The sequence below is a fragment of the Cupressus sempervirens genome, chromosome 3, assembly GCF_028749045.1.
Source record: "Cupressus sempervirens isolate cs-2001-9-10 chromosome 3, ASM2874904v1, whole genome shotgun sequence".
In the NCBI taxonomy this organism is placed as follows: domain Eukaryota; kingdom Viridiplantae; phylum Streptophyta; class Pinopsida; order Cupressales; family Cupressaceae; genus Cupressus; species Cupressus sempervirens.
In genome coordinates, this window is record NC_143120.1 from 582,947,910 (window position 1) to 582,973,986 (window position 26,077).

Consider the following 26,077-nt stretch of genomic DNA (forward strand, 5'->3'; position numbering starts at 1 on the left):
GATACTCTATGGTTCTTAATAAAAATTGAAGAAGGAATTTTGAAAGTTGTTTAGAGGTTTCTTTGAGACTTTTCTCAATCAAGTCCTCGATTTGATGTTCACATTGTATATGTGAAATGTGGACCTCTGATCCTCACATACACTTCAACATGGTCATTACCTGAGAGATCATCCCAAAATGGGTATTGAATTGTTCATCTAACTAATCCAAGAGTGCAACCTATTGCCTTCTAACTAGAAGGATTTTGCTTTGCTCTCAGACCAAGAAGCTAGCAACCACACCTTTTAGTACAAAGGATTTATGCAGTTATATGAGAGTGCAATTAATCTAAATGAAGTGTAATTAATCTAATAACAATGAAAATAAAATTACACTATATGAGTGCATTTTAATCTATATGATAAGAAGACTAAGCAATTATGAAAGCTATGAAAGTATTGAACACGTGAGTATCTATTTCGACAGTAATTCGATGCAATTCAATTCCACCCCCATAATGAGGAATTAGAAGCCTCTAAAATAAAATTCAAAATTAGTCACCAGTTGAGATCAACCAGAATGAATGGTTGAGATTGAAAATGAGATTCAGTCAAGATGGAAGATTCCTTATGTAGGTAAGGTTAACTAATTCAAATCTAGTGTGTGACGGAGAGTTAACTAAAATTCACCCAAGTGTGAGAATAAGTTGATTAGGTCAATTCCAATTTGAGAGATAGATCACCCAGAATTCTAATTCTTGAACTAAAGAGAAGATTTGAAAAGAATATTTAATTTAATAAAATAAGATATGACCTCATAAATGCATACTTTTAATTAATTGAATAATTACATTCAATAATTAAATTGAATACGTTATTGAATTAAATATATTTAATTCCCTTGTACATTAGCTAAAGAGGTAATTTAATTTAATCAAAGTATGAACACTTTCAATTAAATCAAATTTGATCAATAGGTCCAATGAAGCTAATTTGAGTCGATACTTAGGAATTAGATAAAGAGTGTGATTGATGCAAATTAGGGTTTTCTGTATTTGACACTTAGGTCAAGTGGCAAGTATTAGACTCAGAATTTCCTAGTACAATAGGACTTAAGAATGATCAAATAGAATAGAATTGTTTAACATGGCAATGTGCCAATTTTGGGGTATTACATTTTCCCCTCTTTGAATGAATGTGTGAGCAACATGTTCAGTTCAAAGAAATCTAAAGTATGATACAAATATCAACAAATGAGATTGGTTCTAAAATTGTTGATACAAAGACCAATTGATAAGCTTTTAAATATTATCTCTAAAATGAAGTTTAACCTTAGAGAATCCAGATAGAACACCTAGATACCAAAGTTGATAAGCTTTTTAAGATTAGCTCCAAAATGGAGCTTAACCTTAAGGGATCTAGATAGAACACCTAGATACCAAGATGATAAGATTTTAAAGATCGTCTCTAGAATGGAGCTTGACCTTAGGGGATCTAGATAGAACACTTAGATACTAAAGTTAATAGCGCAAATATTGTCAAATTTCATAGAATTATTCCTAGAACGAGACTCAATCCTCAAGAGTCGAGGTTTAGACTATCTTGATACCTGTTCATTGAATAATGATTGAAAGAAAGATCCTAGAATTATCCCTAGAACAAGGCTTAACTCTTCAAAAAAAGTTAGGATTATCTCTAGAACGAAGCTTAATCCTCAGCAAGAATTTGGAATTATCTCCAAAATGGAGCTTAATCCCCCAAAGTCCAGATAGAACACCTAAATACTAGTCCAAAAAGATAACAAGATCCAATCATAAGTCATAGAATCATCCTCAGAATGAGGCTTGATCCTCAGGAATTGAGGCTTAGACTATCTTGATACCTGTCCATGGAACTCTGACAAGAATTGTTAGAAGATGTGATTAGCTGATCAAAAGATGGGATATATGGGATAGATTCTAGATAGAAAGGGAACAAGATGCCCTAAGTGATGATATGCCCCAAGTGATGAGGACATAAGATTCAGATTGAGTTGAAGTTCAGATTTAATAATGTAATCATCTTGCCCCTTTAGAAGTGAAATTGAAAGATGACATGCCAAAAATATGATGTAGAGCAGTATATCAAGAGATATTGAAGAAAATATGAGATTCTAAAGAATATAGAAGAGATTAGAATAATCAAAAGAAAATTTGGAGTCAATTCGAAGTGATTTCAAGGTCTAGAAGACCAAGTTTGACCAAAGATTGACTAGAGTTGACTTTTTCCAAAAAATAAGAAAAAAATTGAAGAAAATGTGATTTGAAAAGATTCCAAGATTCACAAAGTACTAAAAAAATGGACTGCACAAGTGTTCAATCACGTTAGTCCCAAAAATTTAAAATGTGTTTTTGAGCTATTTAAGTGTGTTAGACTTTGAATTCGATCCCAAAAATGGATTCAGTGTAGTCAAATTAGCCAGAAGGGTGATTTTCATGCAAATCAGAGCACTTTGAAAAATTAGATCAAAACCTATATAAGGGCCTATAGGGTCATTTTCAAATTATTTGTTCTTTTGTCTTTTGTGTAGAAGAGAGCTCTAAGGAGAAAATAGTAGTCCCTGTGCAAAGACATTGTTTCAAGCATTCCCAATGACAGAGCTAGCCACAAAGTATGGACCTTCGATGAGTAGTCGATAATCTTGCTTTGTACTTTGATTTTTACATATTTCAAAATGATTTTAGCATATTTTAGGGTATTTTTAATTTTGTCGTATCAAATTTTGTGCAACAATGTCTCTCCTCACACGAGCCCAATTGCCTTTCATGCAAAGAAGTACCAACCTGGTACATCATCGCTTGGCTTTATGGGTTTCATTGTGTGAAGGATACCCATCTTTCGTGCAAAAAACCCTAATTTTATGTCATTTTTTCACTTATAAATTGATCACTCTTCATGCGAGAAAGTGTCTCCTCATGTGAAGATACAAAATCTCACATGAAAACCTGCATGTTCACACAAAATTCTAGTGTAGAATGCAAATTTTAGTGTTTCAAATTTGACATGTTGTTGTAATTTGGCACTTTCTTTCATCTTGTTTGTTCAATTGGGACTAATTATATACTTGTTGTGATCATGTGTGTAGAATTTCAATCCCATTTACCCACCATATAGAGCTCTATTGCATCAGCTTGATGATGCTGACATGGCACATATTGACAGATTGGGACTAGCTTATTTTTACCACATTCCACCCATGTTGGTGAATCATGGTCTTTTGACTACACTAGTAGATCATTTCCATTCAAAGATGAACACATTCTATTTTCCACAAGGGGAGATGATGATCACCCCAGAGGATATCTATAGGATACTTCGTATATCATTCCACAGATCATGAGTAGTTTATGATACAGTTCCATGAGTAGGTACAGAGGTACTAAGGGCCACCTTCCAAGAGGACTTGATTATGGGTAGAGCCATCATGTGGGATGAGCTAGTGCATACCTATGGTCCCACTCATAGGTTGCCATTGGTATTGGCAATATTTATCAGCTATTTCTTGATGTTGGGTAGAGGCCAACATGGCCTAGAGTGTGGATGGGGCAAGATGTTGCAAATGATGTTATTGACCCCAAAGAGATATGGATGTCAGGGTTAGTGCATGTTCTCTTGCATGTAGCATGAGATGCATGAGGTAGTGTACCATGAGAGGAAGAGCATGGCCACTGGGGTTGATCTTCTTCAAATATAGGCATGGGAGCACTTGCCAGTTACTAAGCCCATTTTTGAAAATGAGTGACAGCCTATGGAGCCATAGGTTTATAGATACACAGGCTAGCTAACTTAGATAGGCATGGGGAGGATTGAGCAGTGGAGAGGCCATCTAGATGACTTGGTGTCAATAGTATTGTGGTCTTGGAGAGTGACAAAGGATTTGGATGATGCACAGGTAGAGTTGAGTCATATGTTCACCTCTCGAGCACTAATAGGTCGATCTCTATGGATGGTGGAGTGATTTCCTCTAAGATAGGAGTGGTGGTAGTATGACTGGTCATAGGACATATCACAAGAGTATTATTCCTACGCACAGCTAGTGACAGATCTGGAGCGAGGATGGTTGCTGAGATTAGATGTGGACAGATTGTTGATAGATGTGCTCAACTTGGTTATGACACAATGGGAATATCTACCGATAGGGGTGGATGGAGGGATGACTCTCGCATGTCAAGCACATTTTTCAAGTCATCCCTTTCCATAGTTTACCAATCCAATGTGGATGGTTGTACCTATTCAGCCAGTGCATGCACTATAGGCACCACCACAATAGCCCCAATGGGAGGGAGTGAGACATAGGATATGCCAGGTGCAGATTCTACCTCAACAAATGAGAGTAGACCTAGGTGTTGGTAGTAGTGGTGCAGAGCAGAGATGACCTTGAGGAGAGATGGGTTCCTTGGGATCCATCAGAGGAGATGTACAGAGGCGAATGTCATGCCCAAACTTACATTCAATAACACAACTACAATTTTTTTTTAAAAAATTTAAATTATCTTTTTAGGTATACTATAGATTCTATGTAAAGATCTAGGTTAATTAAGAATGTTCTAATTAGGCAGTGACTAGTCAATGTGCATTTCCACTAAATTTGGATATGGTAGAGTTAGTCAATGAGACAAAATCAGTTTTAATCAAAATCTAGATTATTAGTGTTTTATGAGGAAACACCTAGATGACTTCCAAGGATCAGAATACTAAATTATAATGATATATTGGATATAACCCCCTTCACCTTCCTTACTCTAATTAAGGCACTTCACAAAGGTAAGTGAAGTTCAATTATCATACTGATGTAGTAGCATTGGTTCTAGGTTTTACAAATGCAGAGATGTTTACTAAATTGTCTAAATGTGGTTCAAGAGGAGTTTCCCTTCCACATATGTTCCTTCCTCATTTATCTTCCATTTGCATATAATTGGGTATATATGTATGTATCCCCTAAAGAACTCCTGATATATCATTCGTGTCTTTATTTTATTTATTTAATTTTTTAATTGTTTTCTAATTATTTTATTATGATTATTATGATCTTTTTAAATTTCCTAAATTAAACCCTACTATATGGTATTATTAAGTTTAGTCTGAAATATAATTCTCTAATCTAGAGTTTATACCAGGTGCTTATGACCAATCTCTATTAAACAATATTAACATAACCCACTTAACTTATTTTGTGACTGTTAAACATCAAATTAAACCTACCCTAAATATCCTACTTTTTTTTACAAAAAAATAAACATCTACACATTTCAAATCATTGCTTCCAAATAATCCCTCTACAATACTATAACATGCTACTTTACCTTTAGCATCTAAATGCTTAAATAAGCCCATTATTACTAATACCACCTTGATACAAACCTAAACTAAATTACATAAATAAATAATCATACAAAACATTATCATTATCCTAAGCCCAAAATATTTACTAGCCCAGTCTGCCCCCTTTCATCCTATCACTATACTTTTACAAAAAACTTTTGTACCCATCCCAAACTTGACATATATATCCAATCACCCAACACCTATCACAACTACCAACCAACCCAAAACTTAACACTAAACATTATGACACCTTACCTAGACAAGACACCTAGCCTCCATGGCAAGACATCCTCATGCTTGCTTGTCCCCTCCTAACGCCTACCCCAAGATGACCTTCCCACACCAAACACTAAAATTGAGGTGTCCTCCTTACTTCCTTACATAGGAAAATTGACCAAGAAGTGTGTCAAGTCATAAAGCATGGTTGAAGAATTTATACATGCCTAGAAGGATGGGGGAGCATTTTCAAAACAATGTACCCTTTTTTTTTGTTTTTAAGAAAAAACCCACTAACCAAAAGTGTCCTTTATAATTGCAAGATGATTTTATATATATATATATATATATATATATATTTTTTTTTTTTTTTTTTTTTTTTTTTTTTTTTTTATGTGCCTCCCTCCATTTGAACTCACATACTCCTTTTCTCTTCCCAAGGTGGGTGAAGAATGTGACTTAAAGCTTTTCAAAATTTCCAAGTACTAGGCACCTAGGGGAGAGTTGCTGACATGAGTCAAAAAAGGTGTCATAATCATCATTTTTGCTATGTCCAACGTGTGGACTAGAACAAGGTCGCCTAGTGGAAATGGGGCCACATTATGTAGTATCAATATTTTTTAATATCCTTTTAAAAAGCTGGTCACCTAGGGCCATGTAATTTTTATTTTCATTATTATCAAATAAAACACTCTGTCTCTCCTAGAAGTGGGTTTAGACTATGTCATGTCTCCTTTAGTCTTATTGCATTTAATAATGGCCTTGCATGGGATTTGGTGGATATTCTTTGATTATTTTATTGGTCTATAATAGACCTAGGATTAATTTTTGCATTCCCATACAAAATTTAGAGAGGTGAATGGGCACCTATAGCATGTTATTGCTTATGCTTCCATACATTCTATATCATCTATTTGATTTTTATTTATTATTATTTTGTTTTGTTTTCTTCCATAGCCTTAGGTACTTATGATAGGTTATTGCAATAATAATTTGGAGTTACTCATTAGACTAAGTATAGTCAAGATTTATGATTCATTTAGCATTCAACCATTAAACTTAATGCAATAGATATACATTTCATGACAAGGTTATATATGAACATCCTAAATTGTTCCTATCTATGACTTATGAAGTTTAGAAAATCCTTTTCACAAGGATTGACATTGTATTCTCATGCAAGCTTCAAATCGAATACACATGTACAACTATTACACAATACAACTGAGATGATAAACATGATCAACAAGATAATGTTCCCATCAATGAAAACTCTCTATGATATCAAATTTAGTTGGCATCCCTTTGCATACCACTCAAGAATCATCAAGTATTTTTTTTAATCTCTGATTGATATTCCTATCCAAGACATTGAAACAACAATATTATTACAATAATTTCTCTTGCATGACACTCTCATGATACACAAAAGGTGGTGGAATCAACATATCAAAATATACATAAAGGAAATACTTATTACTACACATGAACACTGACAACCTTGCCACCTAACAGTTAAACTAGATGGTAGCTTCCTCTTACCATATGGTTAGACTCTCATAACATAATGGAGTTTACTCACTAACTCATCACAATGCAATAATGTCTTCTCCTACTATGCACATGGAAAGACCACAAGAGCTCCAAGTTTCCAAGATCATCAACTAAGACCTGCAATTGAGAAATAACAATGGATAACCATGGAGGCTCACCTCCTAACCTAGGCCTCAAGGAGGCCACCCACCACGCTAGGGGAAACAAGGCTCAAACAGGATACATCCAAACAACATCTCAAACAAGAACCAACATGAACACAACATTTTTTTTGCAACACATTTACAATCCCAACCAAGGTTTGCACAATGATTCACAAATGGAATCATAAACATTGGGTGAAGGTGAGCTCACCAAGGAGGAGAATTCCATATCCTTATGCATTAACAATTCTTGAAATTGCATTATGTCCCAACAAGGCTTCCAAGAAACTCATGCCATACAAGGCTATCAATAATCACATGCCTCAACAAGGCTATCCATACTTGCTCCTTTCACATATCCTCATTTATACCTCTCATAGAACAATAGAATGGCATAAGGCTTTCATGGGAGCCCATACTCCATAAAAAAAACTATCTCCTCTCCAAGAGAAGGATTTCTCAACTCCAATGCAAGCCCAACTAACCCCTTCACCCCAAGGCTTCTCTTCGCTCCCAAGGGTGAGTGAAGCCTTCACACCCAGCACAACATTCAATCCACCACAACAAAATCAAGAAACAAAATCAAATGCAAGTAAATCCAACATGCTCATTTACATACACAAAAACTACTACATTCACCAAATGCAAACACATAAATCTTACAAGAACACTCTTCCAATTATCCTTCTTCAACTTTCATAAGATGAGAGAAAACAAGGCATGAAGCACTAACCTTCTTCTAAGCTATGGTTATGGAAATGGTGATGAAGATCTTCCTTCTTTTATTCCAAGTCGCTTCCTCCAAACCCTAAGTGTCTCTACAATTAGAGAGTGGATGAACAACCCCTAAGTTTGGCACAAGCTCCCTAAAAGACCTCCACTTCCATCCTCACCTACCCCTCTTACACCCTGTACCTTCTACCAATAGGAACTTACCCAAGTGAAGGGATGAGGGAAAAAGTCATGTGACACTATGATTCTCGAATTGGCTTGAAAGTGACTAGTTTAGAGGGTCTCCAAAGTCCCCTAGACCAACTTATGGTGATATTTAGACCCCCAACCTATACTACTACCATGTGGGTGACTTATTTTCACCAATATAACACTTGGGAACCACTTTTAGGCTCTCTAAAGTTCCTATAAAATTTAATTTGAATAGCATCATGAAGGTGACTAATCCTAACACTCTCCAAGGTGGGTTAACTTAATTTCATAATGGGATTAAGTTTAGGTTAAGTGACTTCATGCCCAGAACCCTATATGACATGTCATTTACTCATAGACAACACAAGTGTCAAATGACACACACACATTAAAACACTTTACACATCATGATGACATGTCTCTAATTAATCATGATCTTTAAACTTATAACACCCATGCACAATCACATTATGAAATAAACACAATAAAATGAGTTTTTGAATCTTCCAAAGATTCACCTTGGCTTTACCATGTTCACATAGGTTTGAACCTTGTTTCCCTAAATAATTTCCATGGTTCAAAATTTCTTGCACACTCAACTTAAACATCAATAGCCCAATGAAATAATATAAAAATACCTACAAATAAGTGCAGAATAATCCAATATTTCATAATTCACATAACATATACAATTAACTTTCATCTAATCATTCTCATAAAATATTCAAAACATTGAAATATCAAATATGTGTATCAACAGTTATCTTTCTTAACATAACTCATTATCATTCTGAATATTATCTCAACTCTTTCTAACATAACAATGAAACTCTAAAGTCATCTTTGGCACATCATGAAAACATATAAAATGGATCTTAATATATATGTCCTAAGTGAAAATCACTAATGTGCAAACTAGTTAACTAGTATCCTTTCAATCAAGTTAAACATAGTGACATACCTAGCAATATCCCTTTATCACATTACGAGGGGTTTGTGTGTGAGTTTCTAGGGTTTATTCCTCAGACTAATAGAATGTTTCCATAATTATGTCATCATAATTTAAAACCAATTTTTGAATGTAACCATATGTCTTGTTGTCCTACATTCACTGTTGTTCTTACAAGAGTGAATGTTAATTTATCTTTCCTAATTTCCTTGTAGATCATACCTTAAATCTTGTGACCAGGTTCTTGGCTTGAACATATTGAGTCTCATTATCATGTGGCCTTATCTTATTGACTAATGTTATTGGATAGGGTATCAACCTTATAATAATCAGGATCTACATCAGCCTCTAATAATATCTCATAAATCATTGTTAATAATGAAAAGTTCAATCATGACCTAATTATCTCCTAATCATATTCATTCCTTACAATTTATAATAGAGTACAAGTGTGGGCCTTACAGAGAAGTAGCTGTTAGAGTAGGCCGAGAAGGGAGACAAGGAGATGTAGGATTATCCTATTGGAGGAGCCCAAGGTGGATATATCCTGGTATAGACTAAGGAGGCCTTATGGAGAGCTACAAAGTGGATACAAACTGTACAATAATAGCTTGGAGAGTTGCAGATATAGGTAGCTATTAGAGATTCTTAGATAGCAGACCAAGAGCATGAGATCCATGGGCTGCAAGAGTAGTTAGAGCAAGAGGCTTAGCAATCAGAGCAGTAGCAGGACAAGATCTGACTATAGTTAGCTAGGGTAGCGTACTATTTTGCAGCATATATAGCAGTTGTGCTAGATGAGCTTGAGTAGGTGCCTTAATTTTCATAGTATGTCCAAGAATATGGAGGAGCACAATCTGTAGTGAGACTAGACATGCCTCCTCCTCCTCCTCTTCCAGTGGGAGGTGAGGGAGTAGGAGAGAGTTAGCTTTGTTTGCTTCGATTTTGATCTAGCCATGTATTGATTGGTGTTCCAGCACCATTTGATATCATTTTTTAGATTGGCAGCACTCAAGTAGCATCTATTTTTGCTCCAATGTGCACTTTTGATTCAAGTACCATTCACATGTGTCACTTTATCTCTTTATAGCTTGTTATACATGAGATGTTTATGCTATGGTTTATGAATGTAAATATGATGTGATGTATGGGTGCACATTTGATATGATGTATAAATGTAGTGTACATGAGTTGAATCATGATAGTATGTATGAAATGCAAAAATGTAAATGGACTAACATCTCATGCAATGTTCTATTGTTGATAGTGATAGGTACTCCATGAAGATTGAAAGGACAAACCAAAGAACTAAATGCTTGTGCAGCCACAGAGAAGTATGATACTTTAAAGAAGCCAACAATCCCTCATCACAAAGGATGGAAGTAGATTTGCAATCAAATCATGTGTTTATGCAATGCAACCCTAGATGTAGTTACTAAGCTTCAACAATTATCATCACTAAGCATATAGAGAAACCCCATATGTTGTACAATTCTCACTGACATTGCAATCATGGAAATATGAATAGGATATATGTTCTAGTTTTGTTGGGATTAAATGTAAGCATTCAAGGCTCAAGAAGCCAAAATGACTAGAACATTTGTCCCTTTTAATGTAGAAAGTTAACATAAGCATCAGAGCATAAACACTAGGATGACCATAATATTTCTTGCATGAAAACACACTTGACACATGAGATATCCTTCTTATGCGAAATAATTAGTAAGTATTTTGTCTATAATGACCCTTGCATTCATAACCTAAGACAAAAGTGTGCTAGGTGTACTCATAGTGACCTATGTGTTTACTTTGTAGGACAAGTATAATTATTTCTAGTAGCATAATGAGTTCACTCCAACAAGAAAGGAGAAGAACCAACATAAAAGGAGTCAAGGTACACAAGACCATCAAATACAAGATGGAGGCTCTTATAGTGGACACCTCTTTTATATGAATGTTTCAAATCATTGGAACTAAACCACAAATAGAAATCAAAGAAAATATCATGGCCCTAGTCCTCACTTCTCTAGTCAAAAGTGACAACATCGAGTTGTTCAAAGAGACATGGTAAAGAGAAAGCAAAATAGACAAAGAAAATCTCAACATATCCCAAACAAATTCATCATTTTGAGTTAAATTAGGATTCATGTCAAGTGTCAATGTTTAGAACATACATGAAATAAATGTCTTCAGTAGGGTGACAATAGTAGACAAATATAGTTAGAACAACTGGCGACTAAAGTTAAAGAGAAATCCTTAGTAAGAAGAACCTTGGTAGGAAACAGAGCGAAAATAGACAGACATAGTTAGAACAACTAGTGATTGACATGAGAGAGATCTTCCATGAGAGAAATATCAAAAAGTGACATGAGAAACAGTAGGAAGACGCAGTTAGAACAACTGGTGATTGATGTGAGAGAGAACTTCCATGAGAGAAATCTCAAAAAGTGACATGAGCATAGTAGATAGACATAGCTAGAACAACTAGTGACTAACGCAAGAGATTCATATGATATTGTAAGGCATTGCCCTTGAGTTATATATAGACTCAATCCATGGATACATGAGCAAAACCAGAAAACTAAAGTAGAAAAGCAATTGTACATGAGCCAGAAGATGCACTATGAGATATAGCATTTGAAACAAGAGGTGCCTATTTACTAGGTTTTCACCTTCTTGGCAGAGATTTTTTTTTGCTACCATGATGCCTGTTTGTTAGGTTTTCATCAATGACACTTTTTTTTCTTTTCAAATTTTTTTTTATTTTTCTCCTTTTCTCTTTTTTTTTATTTTTTGAATTTTAAATTTTTTTTTGTATTTTTTGATATTTTAGATTTTTTGGCATTATCAAGATGCCTATTGCTAGGTTTTCACCAAGGTAATAATTGTTTTTAGGACTTTTTGCAATTTTTAGACTTTTTTGAAGATAGTTAGATATATACGAAGAGCTTTTGGAACTAGATTAGCTATAGAACTGCTTCAAGTGGAGAGTGCTAATAGGCTCCTTAAGAACCTCTCCTTTGGCTATAGAAAGTTGGTAAGCACTAGATCCAAACACTGTAGTGACTATGTGTGGACCAAGCTAGTTGGGTTCAAACTTCCCTTTTTGTACCCATTTTTGTTGATTCTTAAAGTTTTCTCTCAGAATGAGATCACCAAGTTGGAAGTCATGTGGCTTAACTTCCTTTTGTAACTCCTAGACGTACTCTACTGATAAGTTTGAAGATGATCACATGCCACTTATCGATGCTCATCTAACAATTCTAGCTCTTTAAGCTAAGATATTTTGTAGTCATCATCGATAATGAGACCCTTCATGGAGATTCTCAAAGTAGGATTCTCAACCTCAATGGGAAGCACAACATCTATTTTGTATACTAAAGCAAAGGGTGTTGCACCTGTTGGAGTTTTGATACTTGTTCTGTAAGTCCATAAAGCTATATTAATCTAAATGTGTTAGTCCTTTCAAGATTTGCTAATTGTTTTAATGAAGGTACACCATGTAATCACCTAAAAATGGTCATCTAGACTATTAGCCCCCTTTTCAACATTTTGGCTAAATTAATTTAATCATTTACCTAGACCAAATTGCTAATAATCAATTTATTTGATTATAAGCTATAGTTGGACTATGCTATCCTAAGTTCATTATTTGATTAAAAGAACATTTCCTCTTTTAATTAAATAAAAGACCCCATTCTTCTAACCCACTTAAAGTGCACACATAAAGTCCATTTTCTATTTGGCAATTAAAAGAAAAGGCTTTGTGACTTTTGTCTTATATGACAAGTCAACTTATATTCTATTGGTTAATTTGTGTATGCACATGGATCACTCCTCTTTTCAAATTCCACCATTGATCATCTACCATCTTCATCTTAATCTCTACCATCCGTATGACTTTAAAAGGGAGAGAGCTTTCCCCCTCAAAGGATCCATCTTTTGAGTATTCTTATGTTACAGGTTTTCTAACAAGTTTCTTTGGAGCTTTGTGAAGAACTTCTATTTTTTTTCTACATTCTCTCATACCATAGCATTTTAGCTTAGATTCATGTTACATGATAGTTTAGCTTATATTTTTGAATAATCTATCTCACATAGCTTAATATTTGGATTGTAACACTCTCATACATGTTTTAACATAGCTGCATTTTTCATTCTCATCTTAGCTTAGTTTCCATATTTGCATTGCGTCCTTTAGGAACTCCTTGGGACATTTTCATTCTTGCATCTTGTCTTTAGAACCTCCCATTGCATGGTTTACTAGCAAGAAGAGTATCTCTAAAGCTCATCTAAGAGCCTTCTTATTCTTGAAATATAATCTCTTGCACTCCATGGATAGGTAGCTCTAAGCCGGCATCCAAGCATTCCAAACTCATCGAATCGTTTGGATAAAAGGGTTTAGAGTGGGACACTTTCAAGTGTACATATTTGGCACCCACTGTGGGGCTTGAATCAAGTTTCTAGCTCCATTTTTTTTTTTTTGTCATCTCTAGCTTTTTACAACAGCATATTTGATCTAATCAAGTGCTTTTGTAGAATTATCACTTTGGTTTTAAGACCAACCCATATGTAGATTGGTTTGAAGGCCACAAATCTAGTGGATTTAAATATTTGATCATATCTTTTAAACCACTTGGATTTTGGTTCTAAAATTTGTTTTGTAGGTTTTTTATGTGTCGAAAATGGCTCAGTCTAATTTTTAGAGTATTTTGATGTGGTTTGCGAAAGTTATGATTTTTTCTTTATTTTTCATAAAAAGCTATTTCTGATCACAAATCAGCATATTTTTCAGAAAAACTTACATTTTCAAAAAAAATTCTGAATTATAAGGGAGTTAATTTCTTTATTTTTTGACTTTTGAGGTCATATTAGGGATCAAAAACTCGATTTGATAAATCTGGCCTGTTTTGACAAAATGGGTGCCTAGGGCACAGATGAAGAGATTTTTTTGAATTTTTTGCATTTTTGGAAAGCTATCTAGTTTTTAGTATGGTTCTCTTCTTTCCATTTCTATTTTTGGGTCTGAAATCATAGCAAACAAGTCCAATCTTGTTGACTAGGTCAAAATCAAAGAGTAAAAATGAGAGCATTTGTGATTAACTTGCACTTTCTTTGCATGCACTTGGTTGGAAGATAAATTGAATTTTTGAGGAAACTAACCAATTTTTATTGAATATTTTTATGTTATTTCACACTAATATTTGGTGCTAACAAGTTTTAATTTTAGGTTGCCATCTTTGTGAAAAAATTGAAACATTGCATAAAAAGAATGCATGTCAAAGCTTCAAATGCACAAGGGCTACTAATGATTGTTTGTAGGGCTTTCCAACACATAAAAACCCAATTTTTCTTGTTTTTTACTTTTTAAATATGTGGCATATACTATTTATTTATTTTTAGGCACATTAAAACTTACAATTGGGATCTTTTGGTGATAAGAGAGTATGCTTTTCACCCTTGTGGTGAATCAGAAATCTTGACTTACCATTTGGTTTCAAGAATAAGAGGCAACTAAATCTTCTTGGTGTGTTTGGGGGAAGCAATCAAGGTAAGAGAGTATGCTCTTCACCCTTGAGGTGAATCAAAAATCTTGACCTTTGAGAGTGGATCCATTTCGTGGTAGTTAGGATCCTTTAGAGGGCATACTCTTGGACAACCTGAGAGGAACGACCCAAGTGGGGACAAGCTGATTACCTGGCTCTTCCAACCCACTATAAACTCAAGGCTACCAAGGGCACAAAACTTTGGTAGATGTGGTGTTTGTCTTTTATTAGTCTGATCACTTATGGGATTTTGACCATAGGGAGATCATTAAGCAAGAATGCTTAAGGTACTCTTGTGGTCACGAGATCGATCACTCATCGCAAGGTGAGGTGTCCCATAATTGAGAGCAAGAGGAACACTATGAATGGAAGCCCTATCTAAATACCCTAAGTTGGTAACTACCCTTTTTAGCTGCTCAACTTCTTGGTGCAAGGATCGATCCTAGTGGACTACCCGGATTACCCAGATTGCCAATATCTCTTGTGGGCAACCACTTGGTGTGAGGCGAAGGAGCATCAAACATGGGCCAAGTTGTTGAGTAATGAACCATGACTTCAAACTAGATATTGCTTGATGTGTTCTTGAATGTGGTATACCTATGAAAATTTTTTGAACATACACATGACAATAATTCTAGGGATTTATTTTGAGACCTCAAATATGCTTGTATCATGCAAGGTTGCTTTGTCCCTTGCTTGATTGTTTGAAGACTACTCCATGTGTCACTATCTTGCTTATAAAGAAATTGCTTTTGAACATCAAACTTGCTATGCTATCAATTATTGTCAAACTTTGTCAACCAAGTCAAAACATAAAGTGCAAAAATTTTCTTGTGTTTCTTGCTAAGAGGAGTCTCATGTCATGTCCCCTTTTCAAATAATTAAAAATAATAATCTGTTTTAAGGCAGGCAGGCCCAAAAAGGTGAAGTTTCAAAAAAAGGGGATAATCTTTGGAAGCTAATGGACTAATAAATGAAAATTATTATTAAAATATGTTTTATTAACTCCTCTTGGACATGAGTTAGGGTTATGCCTTCTTTTAAGGAGTTTGGAGGCATTTTGGGTTGATTCCATAACTTGATTTTTGTGCATTGCTTTGTTGTTCTTCAGAGGCTGCCAAACCTGTGAAGAAGGAGACCCAAGAATGGGAGTTTGCAGGTTTCCAAGAAGGCTAAGGATAGGAGTTTGAAGCTATTCCATGTGCATGCTCATGCAGAGTTTGCCTTTGTGCTGAACAGTGCAAATTTGTGGGTTTTCGGGTGTAATTTTTGTAAGAGTTTGGTGTTTCCGGTTGAGTATTTCATATCAGTTTGGGTTGCTTCTGTATATAAGACTTTTAAATATTAAAATAGAGCTGAACATATGTATTTGGATATGATTATACTTTTGTGACATATTATTAAGTTTTTGTGGTGATTTCGAGCTATTTTGTGCTATTTTCGAGAGCCCGATGAGCATTGTTTTTGTCCTCTGTTTAAGAGCTATTGTGTGCATGTTATACAGATCTAAAAATTTCATTTTATAGGCTATTATACTACTCAAATTTCTATAAAAATTTTCACTTTCAGATTTATTGATAATAGGTGAAGCTGTGAAGCTTTTGGCACTATTTCTAGCATACCCGATTTGGGGTTTATTGAGAAATTGGTGGATCTTTGAAATATTGGTTGTTTGATTTTAAAGATCTGATTTGAGACTTGAAATATCATACAAAATCAGTAAAAGGACATTTCAGTGGTATCAGAGCCATGATCTTGCCAGCCTGAGGGTTTGTAGAAGTTTGCATGTCAATTTTGACAACTACCCAAATCGTGCATGTCAAAATTTATGGTTGCATGCTACTTCTAATCATTTGCATGTTATTTATTGGTGAATTTGATGGTTACATGTTGCTTCTAATTAGTTGCATGTCAAAATATATGGTTGCATGCTACTTCTAGTCATTTGCATGTTAGTTCTTGGTGAATTTGGTGGTTGCATGTTGCTTCTAATCAGCTGCATGTCAAAATCTATGGTTGCATGCTACTTCTAATCAATTGCATGTTAGTTCTTGGTGTTTGAAGAAGTTATAACCTATTGGGGTTATACTCTACTTTATCCAAATGGATAGGTATAGTACAGAGTCTCAGAGGACACGATCTTGGACAATTGATATCCAGAGTCAGAACAGTAGAAAGGATGGTTATTTAGATATTCGAGATAAACTTAGGAAAATAAGCCATGACATGTCTAAAAAGTTGGTTGAGCACCACCGTATAATGAATGACATGTTGTCCAACCTAGCTAAGGTGGATAAGTTGACTGAATTTCTATTTGGCAAATTTTCTCATAGGGCAGATGACACAATTACCAAGAACTTGCATGAGGAGTTTGAGAAACTAGCTTATAGCCAAGCAGAGGTCTCAGATTCTACTCTGCCACAGGAGGTAGTGAGAAAGGATATTATGAAGATTGATAATAATGGTCAACTTGGTACTCAAATTGAAACAATTGTATACAGGTTGTCAAAGGGTGATGTCACAGGTATTCAGGATGGTATAGTTACAATAGGCAGTGACTACAGCGTAGTGGGTTCAGATGATGATTATGAGGATGTTGTTGTGCATGATGGTGAGATACCTGTTAGAGATGAGCAGACATTGAGCATTCATGACTTTGCTGAGAAAGAGTACCAGGCATAGTTAGATGCTTCATCACATGAGGTTGAGGCTGGTAGTATTTCACATGATTTGTCCAGCCAGCTAAAAGTGAACAAATACAATATTCTGACTTCATTATCTCATCATGACAGGTATGTGGAGTTAGTTGGTATTGGTCATATTACTCAAGTGAGGAGTTTGCTTAAGTTACCAGCTGATTCTAGTTTATGGATATGGACTCGAGATTGTTATATTGGCATTTGGGATTTAGTTGACTGGAAATCTTTAACACTTTTTGGTAGCAGTGATTGTTTGGGTGCTATCATGGATTTGATTAGTAGATTGCATGGTGTTGTCTTTTCTTGTGCTAGGAGCTTATCCAATGTTGGTATTAGTTTTTATACATCGGTGTTGGGCTTTGTTCATATATCTAGTCGACCATACTTGTTGGAATGTGTTGATGATCTTTCATATTTGGCAGTGTGTACAGATGAGTCTCAGGATCATATTGTCATTGATGACATCTAGGAGGATGCAGTGGGCAGTTTTGAAGACTTAGTTTCCTTGGGTACAGAGGAGTTAGACAGCAGTGCTACAGTTTTTGATACTCTGTATGTTGATATGAGCTTTAGAGTTGATTCACAGGATATGGATGGTAATACTCTAGAGACTAGTAACTTTGAGGATACTCCTTTAGACAGTGCATTAGAGGAGGTTTGTAGGAGACAGTCAAGCCAGTGCCATCATGTGTCTAATCAGTTGAGAGTTAGTGACCGAGACATTGCTATCACTTGCCAGCATTTCGATGTTGCTCATCAATTGTTAGCAGTTTATGGATGGTGTTCTCCTACTAGTGATGAGCAGGAAGGCAGTTATCTTTACTTGACAGAGATCCACTCTTTATGGGAGGCTATTCAGATTTTGAGATAGAATTATATGTAGTTGGTAGCCGATAGAGATTATCTTATGGAGTGGGGGAGTACAACATATGATGCATTATTGGCCAAGGAAGATGAGGTGAGTGAGCTTACTCAGCAACTTGTGGTGACTTCTAAGATTCTAGAGAGTACACAGTTGGCTTTCAAGGAGTCACAGTTTCATTTGACTAAGGTGACCATGGAGTTGGAGCGACTGCAATCTTTACCAAATTTTGTACAATCACAAGCTGTAGTGTCTAGTGATCTGAGGATGTCCATGGTCAAGATTGTCAGAGACAGTGGAGATGGGGATGCATCCATCCTTGATACTAACATTGGCAATCAATTTCATTCCCTCTGAAGTTAGGTTCAATTGAGTTGGGTGCTACAGTAGATTGTTGTGGTATGCTTGACATGGTGGTGGCCTCTAGTACTAATGGCACATAGACTAGAGATGTTATATCAAAGATCACGTGTGATATTGGTGAGCCAGCAGTTGGCATGGTTCCTGCTAGTAATATTACTCCCTTGGCAATGTCTTCAGAGGTAGTAGTCAGTTCTAACTTGGTTAGTGATCGATTGCAGTTAGTTACATCTGGATTGCAGTCTAAGCCACTGACTAAGATTGGCGCATTCTATCAGCATTACATTGTGAGGTATGCTCATCAATTTACCTTTGATGACCATGTTGATGAGATGATGATACAAAGATGTACTTTGGTTCCTAGTGCTTATCATCAGTTATGGGATAGTTTGATGCCTCAAGATGAGAGTTGTGATGGGCATGACATGGCGATAGGTTCTACAGTTGACAGCTTGATAATACATGACTTAGAACAGGAGTTTTAGAGTGATGCTTCAGTGGGTGTTGTTATTGATTCTACTCCTTTGGCTATGAAATCTCCTGACTTAGCTGGTGATCAATCACAGTGGGTTGTATCACTTGTTCATGGTGAGCTATTGACTGAGGTTGGTTTTTTTTATCAACATTATATTGCAAGGTATGTACATCTCTTAGCATTTGATGCTCGTGTTGAGGAGTTGATGGCAAGAAAATTTGGTTTGGGTTCCAATTCTTGTTGTTTATCTTGTGATGGCTTTTCACCATCAGGGGTGCATGGGATTTATGGTTATGAGATAGTGGTCAGTGATCTACAGAGTTGTGTTGACTGTAGGAGTTGTACAGTGTGTGGTTTCTCCATACTTGGTATAGTTTCATTCGGGAGCATTCACCATTGTTGCAGAGTTGGATTGTACATTCCGTATAAGCTAGTGGAATGTGTTTATGGTATTTACTGTGTTGGTAGTTTGATTTGTCCACTTTACTTAGGTTTTGATGTTCTAAGAGTTTGTGTCTCGTGGGTTTCTGACTGTGGAAGTTGTGACTTTGGAGTTTGGTTGAGCAGTAATTGTCAGTTTGATTATAAATTCCTCTTGGTTATATTGCAGAGGATATTGCAGGAGCCTGTGTTAATTGACAATAGTATAGTTCATGACTACATTTGGGATCCAGGTGGATTGATTGGTTTATTGTTCAGCCATTTCTTGAGGACAAGCAATATTTGGAAGGGGAGGACTTGTCATGTCCCATTTTCAAATAATTAAAAATAATAATCTTTTCTAAGGCAGGCAGGCCCAAAAAGGTGAAGTTTCGGAAAAAGGGGATAATCTTTGGAAGCTAATGGACTAATAAATGAAAATTATTATTAAAATATGTTTTATTAACCCCTCTTGGATGTGAGTTAGGGTTATGCCTTCTTTTAAGGAGTTTGGAGGCATTTTGGGTTGATTCCAGAACTTGATTTTTGTGCATTGCTTTATTGTTCTTCAGAGGCTGCCAAACCTATGAAGAAGGAGACCCAAGAATGGGAGTTTTCAGGTTTCCAAGAAGGCTAAAGATGGGATTTTTAAGCCATTCCATGTGCATGCTCATGCAGAGTTTTCCTTTGTGCTAAACAGTGCAGATTTGTGGGTTTTCGAGTGTAATTTTTGTAAGAGTTTGGTGTTTCCGGTTGAGTATTTCATATCAGTTTGGGTTGCTGTTGTATATCAGACTTTTAAATGTTAAAATAGAGCTTAAAATATTTATTTGGATATGATTATACTTCTGTGATAGATTATTAATTTTTTGTGGTGATTCCGAGCTATTTTGTGCTATTTTTGGGAGCCCGATGAGCATTATTTTTGTCCTACGTTTGGGAGCTATTGTGTGCATGTTATACAGATCTAAAAATTTCATTTTATAGGCTATTATTCTGCTCAATTTTTTGTAAAAATTTCCACTTTCAGATTTATTAATAATAGGTGAAGCTGTGAAGCTTTTGGCACTATTTCTGGCATACCCGATTTGGGGTTTATTGAGAAATTGGTGGATCTTTGAAATATTGGTTTTTTTATTTTAAAGATCTGATTTGAGGCTTGAAATATCATATAAAATTAGAGAAAGTGACATTTCATCTCATCATTTGACTTTTCTTTTATATGTCTCTAGTGCTTGAACATGCTTAAAGTGACTATTTGGTCTTAGTGCTCATGATCTTCCTATCTTCATGTTCTATGTTTGCTTGCTAGTTATTTTTTCTAAAATGGTTACCTTGATTTCTTGACTAAACTCTTGGGTTGGGAAAGTTGTTCACTTGTTACCCCACTTGCTCTATCTACTTGGCTATATGGCTTCTTGCCTAGCGTTTGACTTGAGTCACTAGTGTCATAAGTAACTTGGACACTTTCTTGACAAGTCACTTTATCTTTACTATATTGGCAAGTGAATAATCTACCACTCTATTTTGGACATCAAGTTATCTTGTGTCACCTTATTAGCTTCCTCTAGTCTCCTTCATGCTTGATTATCTATCTACCACTATGGAATTCAAAGCTTGTGCTACAAAACCTCAACCAAATCTAGATGATCATGATATCCTCCATGTCACTAAAGAGTTTCATGATCTATATGTGCAATACAAAGAACTAGAAGAGACAAATGATCTTTCTTACCTTCATCTCTCTAAGCGCATGATAGAAATGAAGCCTAAACTTGATAAAAGGTTAGAGAAGAAGATTGCATCATTACATGAATCTTCCTTAAGGCCTTTACATGCATGTGAGTCACCTTCTTTGAGGTCATCCTCTTCTTCTAGGTCTACATGCTCTACTTCAAGACATCAAATGTCTTCATCTTCTAGATTTAAAGACCTCCTTAGAGAGAAAGAAAGTGATACCTACTTTAAGCCTATTCCAAGATATCATGATGGGCCTATCTTTGACCAAGATAACGATGAAGACATGGATGCATACCATTCACTTGAGAAACAACAAAAGGACTCTATACATACTTCTAATAGAGCTTTTTCTCCCTTGGAAGATTCTTATGATGACACTTTGCAAAAACTTCTTGGCAATAAGATCATCATGTTACCTAAGTCTAGCTCATATGGAAACTCATTCTTGGATATCTATTGTGCTTATCATCAACATAATGAGCATAGTACTTCAGATTGCATTGAGCTAAAACATAAAATCCAAGATCTTATTGATAATGGAATTATTGATACCTCTAATGATTCATGTGATGAGGATACTTTTCTTGAGAAAGATCATATTAATGAACCTATGTCTAGTGATGGTTTCCTTGATACCTCCACTTCTTCCAACACTCATGCATCTCCCAACACTTCAAAGCTTTCCAACATGCCTCCATCAAATAAAGAACCTAATGCTTTCCACATTGACTACATGTATCCTCAAGGGCTACCTCTAAAAGAAACTCAAGCTAACCTTCACTTGGCTACAAACCTTTTCCATGCTACTAATCCTAAACATCCTCAACCTTCATGCACTACTATGCCTAATCCCAGCACTAATCCATTCACTCTTCATTCTCCCTTGTCCTTAGAAGTGGCTCCATGTCAACAAGACTCTCAAAAAGAAAAAGCTATAAATGTCAAGAAAGATCAAGATCAAGCACCCTTTCATCTCTTTCAAGATTTTTCCCCTCCATATCCTATATCTTGTCCACCTCCTAAGTATGATGAAGATACCACTTCCATTATCTCCCTTGAGCTTACTGAAAATTATGAGAAAATTTCTCTTCATATGCTACCCAAAGCTACCTGTCAAGATCAAAGCATCCCCTCATGTTCTACTTCTCCACATCCACTTCAAAATTGTGCTCAAGCTTCACGTGCTTCTATCAAAGGTACTCATGAGTCTATTGATGGCTTTGACCATGTTTCTCACTCTAAAGATGTTGATATCCCTTCCCACTATCCCTTTGCATCTTTTAAATCTATCCTTGGTCCTTATCCATCTAAGCTAAAGCATTCAAACCTTCCATCCATATTGGGGCCTTATGTTCCTCCATCTCCTACATTCACTCCTAGCTCATTCCCTAGCTCTCCTATAATACCTCAAGATCAACAAAGACACTCATCCTTGATGAATTTTAACCCATCTATACATCTAAACCAGCCATATCATCCTTATTCATCCACAAATCCCAAGTCCTTTGGAAGTGAGAATAAACATAAGAATCTATTGAAAAATAAAGATCACTATGTCCCATCTAATCGACATGTGAATGCTAAGAAGGAGAATGCACAAAAGAGACCACAAAGGTCCACTATTAAAAAAGCTAAATCAAAGAAAATATGGGTTCCTAAACCCATTATTGAAGAAATGTGTTTTGAAGTATCCAAAGGAAAATGTAAAGCTATATGGATTCCCAAGTCTCTTTTAGAAGACTTGAATATTGAAAATACTTCAAAGTTGACATTCAAGCTTCCAAAGGCTTCCATTCCATCTTCTTCCAAAAATCTTCCTAATAATATTCCAAAGCCTTCTACTCCACTTTTTTCCAAATCTCTTCTACCAACTCATACATCTAAATCTCAAGCTATTTCATCCATGATTCCTCCATTGTTCCAATACCCTTCAAGGTGTGTGTCAATGTTGATCTTGTCCAATATTTTGACTACCCTCATGAAATCCTCTAAAGCTTACACTTACTTTCTATACATGAACTCTTATCCTCAATATACTCTTCCTACTACCATTTCTCTTTCATCACCCTATCAACATCTTTTAGCATACCTTTCTATGGTCTTGGCTTATCATGACTTATCTTTTCTATAGGAGCACTATCTACATTCAAACGGCTTGAGCTCTTTCTAAAAATGAAAAAAAAAAAAAAAAAATCTGCCAAGTGGTGAAAACCTGGAAACATGCACTACTTGAGACCCTTGCAGCTATGTCTATCAGTCTCGATCATCCATTTCACTACGCATTTCCTAGCTTGGAATTGTTTCTTGTCCTCGTCTCAAGGGCATAGCTACTTAGCCTATTGAGGTATTATTGTGCATTAGGGTTTCTTTGACAACTCACAAAATAATGTTTCTCAACACTTCCCCCACCTTGACATCAAGTGTTTTTCAACACTTTTCAAATAGTTTACCTACGGTCTTTGATGTCATGATATTTTTCACTATCAGAATCAAGTCTTAAAGAAATGGCCAAGTGACTCACACAAATGCACCTAAACATTTAAACAACTGAGCTATGCTGATCTTTATCTACTTTGTGTGTTGTCTATGATGATTTCTTTGCCACATATTCCCTCCCTTATAGTCTTTCGAGGATGTCATTGACTAGAAGACTGGGGGCATGGGACATATTTTCTTGATTTTTTCTTGTGGGTATACTTTGTTTGTTTATAGTGTTGTAAGCATTTATGCTTTTCCTATTCAACATTTTGACTTACAAATGTATCATCCTTGACTATTTTACAAGACAGCACTCAAGGGTTATCCTGGTGCTTATGCCTTGATACAGGTGTAATCTTGCTAAATTAAACTTAGGGAATCTAATCGCGTAGTTATCTTGACTTACATGTCTTTGATGCTTAGATTGGATTTCTAGGTACCTCTCTGATACCGATCATATTCATATCCTCATAGTTATACTAGTGATGGTTGTATGATCTCATGATGTCCCTAATAAATGCTCAATGATGAAATTAAGAGTCTAAATGTTATGTGCTTCTTGTTGGTAAACCACTTTGCATATCAGCTTGCATTTTAGGTTCATTTTCTAGCTTAATCTTATATTCTTGCATATGGGGAGAGCTCTCTCTTCATCTTTTTTTGGACATATCAGCTAAGTCCTTTCATATATTTTTTTACTTTCTTCTTTTTCATGTCTTTTCACCTTCTTAATCTATCGCTTCATCTCTTTTCTATCTTATCATCACATTATATAAAGTTTTGACCTCTTAAATAATTTCAATATCTTGGATTCATTTTCGAGATCGAAATCAAAATCTGAGTTCATCTTGATGGTCAAAATTGTCTTTTAAAATTTTACTTTCTTCTGAGTAGTTAGTTGACCTTTTGAGGTCTAATCTCCGAATCATCACTAAGGAATCTTCATTTCTTCATGTCTTCATCATTTCCATACTTCATATCTACTTCAATTCATTGTTTCATGTCTAAATTCACCTTTCTACTCGTTTCGACCTAATTTTTATGCTATATCCTTCAAGGTCAACCCTAGTCAAACTGGGACATTTTATCAATTTCTTACAGTCATTCTTGGGTTCTAATCATCTATCTATCATCTTGGACATTTCTATATTCTAATTTTCTCATTTCTAGCCGGTTTCTACATCCCCTTACCTCATTTCAATTTTGATCTCGAGGGGGTAGAAATACTCTATCACTGATTGCTACACCTATCTATTTCTTAGGAGCAATTTTTTGATCTTCTCACTTGTTCTCGATCTATCCACTTTGCTAAGTGTTAGCATTCTTCTTGAATTCTAACATCATCTTTTCCTAGTGTTTAGTACTACCACTATCAGGTTGTACATTTAGGACTTGCTATCTTTTTCTACATTTCGTTCTTCAAAATCATATATCTATATCTATCACTGCCTACTTGACTTTCTATTTTCTTTGGCATAATGTGTTCTCAGATCGATCACGCATTAGTCAAAGAGGGTCAAATGTAATCACCTAAAAATGGTCATCTAGACTATTAGCCCCCTTTTCAACATTTTGACTAAATTAATTTAATCATTTACCTAGACCAAATTGCTAATAATCAAATTATTTGATTATAACCTATAGTTTGACTATGCTATCCTAAGTTCATTATTTTATTAAAAGAACATGTCCCCTTTTAATTAAATAAAAGACACCATTCTTCTAACTCACTTAAAGTGCACACATAAAGTCCTTTTTCTATTTGGCAATTAAAAGAAAAGGCTTTGTGACTTTTGTCTTATATGACAAGTCAACTTATATTCTATTGGTTAATTTTTGTGTGCACATGGATCACTCCTCTTTTCAAATTCCACCATTGATCATCCACCATCTTCATCTTGATCTCTACCGTCCATACAAATTTAAAAGGGAGAGAGCTTTCCCCCTCAAAGGATCCATCTTTTGAGTATTGTTATGTTGCAAGTTTTCTAACAGGTTTCTTTGGAGCTTTGTGGAGAACTTCTATTTCTTGTCTACATTCTCTCATACCATAGCATTTTAGCTTAGATTCATGTTGCATGTTACTTTAGCTTCTATTTTGTGATAATCTATCTCACATAGCTTAATATTTGGATTGTAACACTCTCATACATGTTTTACCATAGTTGCATTTTGCATTCTCATCTTAGCTTAGTTTCCATATTTGCATTGCATCCTTCAAGAACTCCTTGGGACATTTGCATTCTTGCATCTTGTCTTTGGAACCTCCCATTGCATGGTTTACTAGCAAGAAGAGTATCTCTAAGGCTCATCTAAGAGCCTTCTTATTCTTGAAATATACTCTCTTGTACTCCATGGATAGGGAGCT